General features: G+C 38.9%; 1 protein-coding gene across 27 annotated transcripts in view; it reads right to left on the reverse strand.

Annotated features, from left to right (window-relative positions):
* Rims2 (regulating synaptic membrane exocytosis 2) overlaps positions 1 to 8,178 on the reverse strand; it is a 392,861-nt gene that overhangs the window by 383,744 nt on the left and 939 nt on the right. The gene's annotated exons all lie outside the window — the stretch shown is intronic.

Consider the following 8,178-nt stretch of genomic DNA (forward strand, 5'->3'; position numbering starts at 1 on the left):
GAAGAAGAAGAAGAAGAAGAAGAAGAAGAAGAAGAAGAAGAAGAAGAAGAAGAAGAAGAAGAAGAAGAAGAAGAAGAAGAAGAAGAAGAAACAACTATCCAAAGAACACCAGTCCTCGGCCTAGCAAAACTTAGAGAGCTGTCCATCAGTGAGAGGAGAAGGCTCATGTGGCAGTCAGTGAACAAGTCCAGCATCTTATGAGGCTCACCTGAGTCTCACACACAAATGTCATATCCTGGAAATTCTGGATTCTAACTTTTTCCAAATTTACCTTGACTTCCTACCATCTAACTTTGTTTTTTCATCACTTAGCAGCAGGATTGCTGGAAGAGTCTGCTAACTGGAGCCCTGATCTAGTTTTACACTTTCTCATTATCTTGGCTGTAAGAGTGTTTGTTTCCCAACTAAGGTGTCATTCTATTGCACCATTGGTTAAATCCACCTCTACTGCCATTATGATGAAACTCAAATCCTAAGAATAGCGGACACGGTCTCTTAAGAACTGACCCTTGGCCTCTCTCTAGTCTCCTCTGATAACTCGCATCCATCTAAAGCATGTGCCCTGCTGAACCATTCCTTAACCACGCCCTATATGCTACGCATCTTTCCAGTCGAAGAACTCCTTGGGTCAGGGATACTTGAGAAGGTCTTTGTTTAGAATAGCACCACTTGCCTGTACGGCATCGCTTTGGGACACAAGAGAAATCATCTACGTGGACAGGTTGAGAAGCTTCTTCTTCATGTGCATACGTCCATGACGCACTGCACACAGTGGCTGCCTAGCACTTACTGTGTGAAGGGTTGGCTATTAGCTGTATCTGGATACCCAGAGAACTCTGTATGTCATCAGTCAGAGAACACTGAAGTCTAGGAGTAAAACTTCAGATACTTTAACAGGATAAAATGTTTGAATAACACCCAAAAAAACAACAACCTGCTTATAGGATCAGCTGGAATGCTTTTACTATGATTATTACAGACAGAAAACACCTCTAATGAATTTTCATGATGTCTTATATTATTTTGTCTTCCTATGAAACATTTAGTCTGTAAAAGGCATAAACTGTTTATATCCAGGGCATTTTGTGTGGATCAAGTATGGTGGCACACACCTGTTATACCAGCACTCCTGAGGCTGAAGCAAAAAGACCATGAGTCCAGGGCCAGCCTGGGCTACATGTCAAGACTGGCTCAGCAAATAGGAGCACTGTACAAAAGATCTGATGACCTAACTTTGTTGCCCAGAACTCATGAGGTAGCAGAAAATAACTAAGTCCCGAAGGTAGACGGACTCTGCAAATGTAGCGAGACACATGAATACCTGTAGTAAGACATACATGCAAAGACAATAAATGAATTAATTATTTAATACTTTAAAGACCTAGAGATACAACTATCTCCTAGGTAAAGAGTGTTTGCCTAGCACAGACAGTATCCTAGGTTCAATCCTGGAAGGAAAAAAAAGGTGATCTGTACGTCCATCCTATAGTGGCATTATTTGTGTTTTAATAAATAAAGCTTGTCTGAAGATCAGAGGGCAAAGCAGCCTTAATAGTGAGCCATATAGGCCAGAAAGCCTTATAGGCACACACCTTTAATCCCAGGACTCGGGAGACTGAGGCAAAGGGATCTCTGGGAGTTCAAGGCCACCCTGGGCTACAATAGATTGAATCTGTCTAAAAGAGAAACAGAGCTCACACAACTGTGATCCCAGCACTTGGGATCCCAGGCCTTTAATCTCAGCACTAGGGAGGTGGAGACAGGAGCAACAGGGCTGGGTGAAGAGAGAAATATAAGGGGGAAGAGACAGGAGCTCAGTGGAGTCTGGAGTCTGAGGATTCCTGGACACAGGATCTCGCCCTTTCAGTCTGAAGATGTGGTAGAGGTAAAAACTCTCCAGTGACTGGCTGCTTTGCTTTTCTGATCTTCAGGTTGAACCCCAATATCTATCTCTGGGATTTTATTGTCCGTGCTACAACATCCCCTATCATTCAGCTCCACTACACACAATAGAAATTTATTGATGATCAAAAAGAAATTTTGAAAGCAAAATATTCCTTAATTCCTAAGTTCCTTACATCTTAAAATGATATATAATTACAATCTTCTATTTTCTAGTGGAAATGGACAAGCTAAGTTTAAAAACAATTGTAATTGTGCAAATAAATAATTATAAAATATACAAGCTGCATTATATATGTCAGCTTCCAAAGTAGATAGGCATCAATTTTAAAACTAAATTTTATCTTAGAAATAAGTATATTATTAAAAAATAATCTTCTTTCTTTTAATTATTAGATTTAACCTTAACAATTCTCTAAAAAAAAGTGTTTACTCTATAAAAGTATATAATCTAGCAGGGTAGACAGACCATAAATTGGGAAACATAGAAGATGCTAGAAGAAAGAAGAAAGAAGAACCCAGGTTAAAAGCATAGTCAGCTAGGGGAAGGGGGTCTCTCAACATGCACGTTTGGAGGGTAGGCTGGAAGGAGAAGAAAGACAAGTCACACACAGATTCAGCTTTCTGAGCGACAGTTGAAAAATGAGCGTTCTAAATTCTAATAACCAGGCTTCAGGACTATCTTAATCTGATAAGACTCTAGTTTATAATAGGAATAAGACAAATAAGAACATATTTGGTTCAGTAACATAATGAAAAGTTAATCACAAAGGATAGCCACAAAGTAGCCTCCACAAATGATTCACTTATATCCCCTCTGGCAAGAAGTATTTGGTAGTCATAGTATTTTCACTACTAGACCCTAGTGTTTAGACTTCCTAAAAAATGAATATTGATGAGAAAACTGCTTCCAAGTCATCAAACTCCCTCTCTTCAATCCCATGCTTACAATTTATTTAAATTGTAAACTTTTAAACTTTTAAATTTAAAAGTTCATCGAAACCGGGCAGTGGTGGCACACACTGCTAAGCCCAGCACTCAGGAGGCAGAGGCAGGTGCATCTCTGTGAAATGAAGCCAGCCTGGTCCAGGAGTTCAGGGATAGCCAAGGCCACACAAAGAAATCCTGACTCTAAAACAAACAAACAAATTTCTCCAACCATTGCAGCATCCTAGACACAAAATAAATGTCTTAATTTTTAGAAAACAGGAAGATTTCACCTAAATATGTTATTAAAACATATTTAATAACATATTTATTAAATAACTAGTTATTTTAATAACTAGTTGTAGAGTGTTGTCTACAACTAGTAACCAAGAACAATTACTTATTGTATACCTACACACTCAGGAAACTCAGTCCATAATGGTCAATCCTGCACAATCCATACACAGAGTATAGACTCGAAACCCACAGACTTGAGTAATCTAAGCAAGAGCTTATTAACCAGTGAAGTTTTAGGGAGCAACTAAGTTGGTCCATCACAGTTGTCTCCACCACCTCTTTATTCACACAGTGCAACTGTCCCTTTATTAAAATGTCCTGTCAACTGGAAAATATCATTAGCTGCTCTCTTTAAAACACAGACTATAGCCGGGCGGTGGTGGCTCATGCCTTTAATCCCAGCACTCGGGAGGCAGAAGCAGGCGAATCTCTGGGAGTTCGAGGCCAGCCTGGTCTACAGAGCTAGTTCCAGGACAGGCTCCAAAGCTACAGAGAAACCTTGTCTCGAAAAAACAAAAACAAAAAAAAAACAAAAAACAAAACACAGACTATAGCATTAGACACCTTCTCATAAAAACGCCAAGCTATTGCTAGGATACATCTGAATCCTTAAAAACTAAAGGTTTTCACTTTTGCCAAAGGCAATGGATATTTACAAGGTGCAACGTTCTTTATTAAAAGTCTTTATGATTCCCTATCATCTGGGGTGCTATGTAGAGAGAGAGATAGACAGATAGGTAGAGAGGCAGACAGACAAATAGTAGAATAAAGAAGGCCATGCAAAGCTGATCACAAAACTAGAAAGCATAAATTTGAAAACATTTTTAAAATCCTGACTAGTGAAAAGGGATGGGAGGATGAATAGGGTCCAACACAACAAATCACGAACAGACACAACAACACATGAACAATTGTGAGCAGTAAGGGAAATATAAATGCTCCTGGACAAACGGAAAAGGCCCTCGCTCCCACTGGTAATTCGGAAACTGCAAGCTAAATCTACACTGGTGCATTTATTACTGAAATTCTGACCAAGCTGACCACACTCTGATTTGGCAGGGAAGCAGGGAAATCTCCCCAGTATGTGTGATTTACACATACTACCTCTAGAAAAATAAATTTAGTATTTATTGAAGTTTGCTGACTCTTTTAAAGAATTTTATTTCTAGGAATTTTCCCAGCGATGCAGTCCTATACATTAAAAACAATGTATCAAAGTACTGTGTCTAGTGGCAAAACAGAAACAATTTAAACACCTAAAAGTATGGCCTTAGTCAAGGGAATTACAAAACGTTCAGCAACTGGGATAGATAATGGCACTGAACTGAATGTGGAAATTATTTCCTACAAAGGAAAATGCAGGGCATACTTGTACTTTTATGTTTGCATACAAACATGCATATATGGGTGGTAGTGGCACGTGACTTTAAGCCCAGCACTTGAGAAGCAGAGGCAGGAGGATCTCTGTGAGTTCAAGACCAGCCTGGTAGTGAGTTCCAGGACAGCCAGGGGTACACAGGGAAACCCTGTCTCAAAACCAAACAACAAAACACATAAGTATTTATGTGTACACACATATAAATGCACGCTCTTATATACACATACATCTCTTGTGCCTAGATTTTTATTGTGTATAGAACAAAGATGTTAGTAACAATAATTACACATGGCACATAAATAGGTAAATAAAATATTTTGTATCAAAGGTATATTATTTATTAAATAAGCAATTTGTAAATTAACTTTAGAAACTACTTGTAAGTTTGCATCATTAAAAAATTTCAGCTGGGTGGGTGGCACACACACCTATGATACTAGCCCTCATAGTTTGAGGGCCAGCCTGCTCTACATGATGAGTTCCAGGACAGCTAGCACTATAAAGAAAGACTCTGTCCCAAAATAAAAATTTAGTCAGGCATGGTGGCACATACCTTAAATCCCAGCACTTGGGTAGCAGAGACAGGTGGATCTCTGTGAGTTTGAGGCCACCCTGGTCTACATAGCTAGTTCTAAGCAAGCCAGGGCTATAAATCAACACCCTGCTTCAAACATAAATAAATAAACTAAATACAATATAACATTTAGAACTACTATACAAGATGTCCTTATTAATCTCATCTATGATGAATATGCTTTATTCTCTTTATTTGGGGAGCAAGTTGTCCTTTTAACAAATTTTCCTTTTAGAAAATCAAAGTGGAAAATGAGACATAATATAATACGCACCTCCTGAAACACATAAATAGCCAGATGTGGTAACACAATGTCTATAATCCTAGCACTTGGGACTGGGAAGGTAGAGGCAGAAGGTCTGTGAGTTTGAGGACAAACTGGGTTACACAGAAAGACACTATCCAGTGGGAAGGAAAAAAGAGGAGTGGGAAGAAAGTTTAAAAAGGGGGGGGGAGTAGGAAGAAAGGGAAGGGAGGAGAAAATCATCTCTGTGTTCAAAATACTTGGTATAAAAAACTACGTTAGGTGCATAATAAACCAATACATATTTACTGAGTACCTTTCTTTGAGTTTAGTGGTTTTGCCTTCTTGATGCATTTTTTACAAAAAAAAAAAAAAATTAAAAGCACACAAAAATAAAAACGAGAGACAATGGAAATACAACATTCACTAAATAGTTTCTCTTTCAAAACACGATTCCTCGTTTTCCACAGAATGAGTGCACCATCCCACAGGCACTGGAATTCAGACAGCATTGCTTCCTAGGCCCCCATTATGTGTCAAGGATGCTAGAGACCTAAACCACAGAAGAGTGGCTCCCAACGACTCCAAACTAAAGCACTGCAGGAAGTCATGGGAGGGCTTTGCTTAGACGGAAGGCTTCCTCGGGTGTGTGAGCAGAGCTGGGCCTTGAAGAAATCACTAACAATGAATGCAAATCATTTTCAGTTACTTAGGCCGCTACAAAGGGAATTTACTGTAGCAGCCTCAACCTGTTTCAATGGCTCACCTTCCTCACTGGAAACATCTCAGGCACGACCTTTGAATGTATGCATTTACTCATAAATGATATGCATCTTAGTATTGATCTATAGTAAGCACTAATGGGGCTTAGTCTTTTCCCCCACAAGCTTTCATATGCTCTTCTTGTATCCCATCACTCCATCTTGTGAGGCCTTGGGTACAAACATCTTACTCTGCTTAACACTGTGAGCATGGAACTCACAGATCACAGAGTATTCTTATCCAGCTTTCAACTGCCTCACACATCAAAGTATTCTTAATGTAATACTTTTAAAGTATCAGACATAAATTTGAACTTTGGTTTACTTCTCTGTGCCTGTGACCTTCTCTCAGAAAAGATGCTAGCATGCAATGAAATGATAGCACGATCAAGAAATAAAAGACTTTCTCCGTGAGTTGAGAAGCAGCCCTAAAGTTTCAAGGGAAAGGGCAATCACAACTACCCGCATCATTTTTCCTGCAGAGCACATCTGCTACTTAACACCAAACCTGGAACACATTCTTTACTAAATGGTCCAGTTCTTCAAGCTACTCTAATTCTGTTATAATGTTTACCCTGTTTCCTTGTCTACTCTCACTTCAAAAGTACTTTGGATCACAATGAAAGCTATGCAAATAACTACTTAAATCTGAATCTATATTTTTCATAGATGTGATTTCACATATTATATGGATATGTTTACAGAATGTGTCTACCTAAACAATGTGAAATAAATGGACAACCACATGTATTTGCAAAGTATGTGGGTTTACCTGGAGGTGCACACACAAATAGTTAACCTGAAAAACCCTTTAATAACATCTATGCAATAAAATACACTGCTCGTTTTGAGCAATTTTCAATTCAGCAATCACACATTCTATTAAGTGTCCATTTCTTGAAACTGTAAATATAGGACTATATGAAATTAACAAGCCAATAAACTTTATGATTTAATTTACTATAAATAAAAACCCATTTCCATTTAAATAATATGTGGGTCAAAGAAATAAAGCCACATTTTATTTGAACATCATTTTGACAACACTAATTTTGACTATATTAAGAAATATAAATTCATATATCTGAATATAAAATTATAATGATCAAAAGTTTAACACTATTAGTATAAACATTAAAGTTGAGCCAAGTTATGAGTATGCTCAAAAAGCCTTTTAAAACTATATTATTTCATAGTTTAAGCTCATTAAATTACTTAAGTATTCAAACCTAAAAGTCAATTTTGAAGAAGCAATTCTTAATTTCAGTTTAATATGTCAGGAATACATTTGCTCTTTTTTCCTTCATCATTTTGGGAGAAACTGCACCTTTTCCTAAGATACATACCTATTTGATACAAGCTTTGTTACCATAGGCTATGCAAAATATATTTCAATTAAATATGAAAAAAATGAACACGTAGACAAAGTGTGTTTTCATATGTGAAAGAATACAGAATCCAACAACCTGTTTTCAACCCAGGTGACTGGAGGTCAGTATGCGATTTCTTCCCACAGAGCAAGTCTACACTTTTAATTGTATGTTTCTATAGAGATTATGCGAAAGTGTATTTCGTGACTTGCAAAAGAACTGTCCCTCTTTAGGCATACACAGCTTAATTTATATAGTGAGTAACTCGTTGCGAACAAAAATGAAAAACATGACTTGGATAAACATTAAAAGGTTACACATCTAGGCAGTGACTTTCCCGAAGTAACTGAGATGCCAAAAACCATAAAACATTTAAAAGCCTGCAGCAGCAAATCTCAGCTACCCTGCTACAGTGACAAAGGATCCCCAAGCCAAGGGAAACTCAGTCTGGACAGTTCCCTGGTGCTGAAGTTACGCCGCCTGGAAACCGCCGTCTGGCTGCTACTTTCACGCCTCCCACCCTCGGCAAAAACACAAATCCGGGCGGGCTGGACTGTGAGCAAACAGAGTAGAACTTGCCGAGCTGGGGACCGCGCCGGGGGAGCAGTCGCCGGCAGGGAGGCTGGCAGGGCGAGCGCAGGGTGCGAGCACCCGCCGGGGGGGAGGGGCTGGAAGATGGCGGCGGCCGCACACCCACCCGAGACGCCACGGCGCTTAGGCCCCTG

The sequence above is a fragment of the Microtus ochrogaster genome, unplaced genomic scaffold (genome assembly GCF_000317375.1).
Source record: "Microtus ochrogaster isolate Prairie Vole_2 unplaced genomic scaffold, MicOch1.0 UNK19, whole genome shotgun sequence".
In the NCBI taxonomy this organism is placed as follows: domain Eukaryota; kingdom Metazoa; phylum Chordata; class Mammalia; order Rodentia; family Cricetidae; genus Microtus; species Microtus ochrogaster.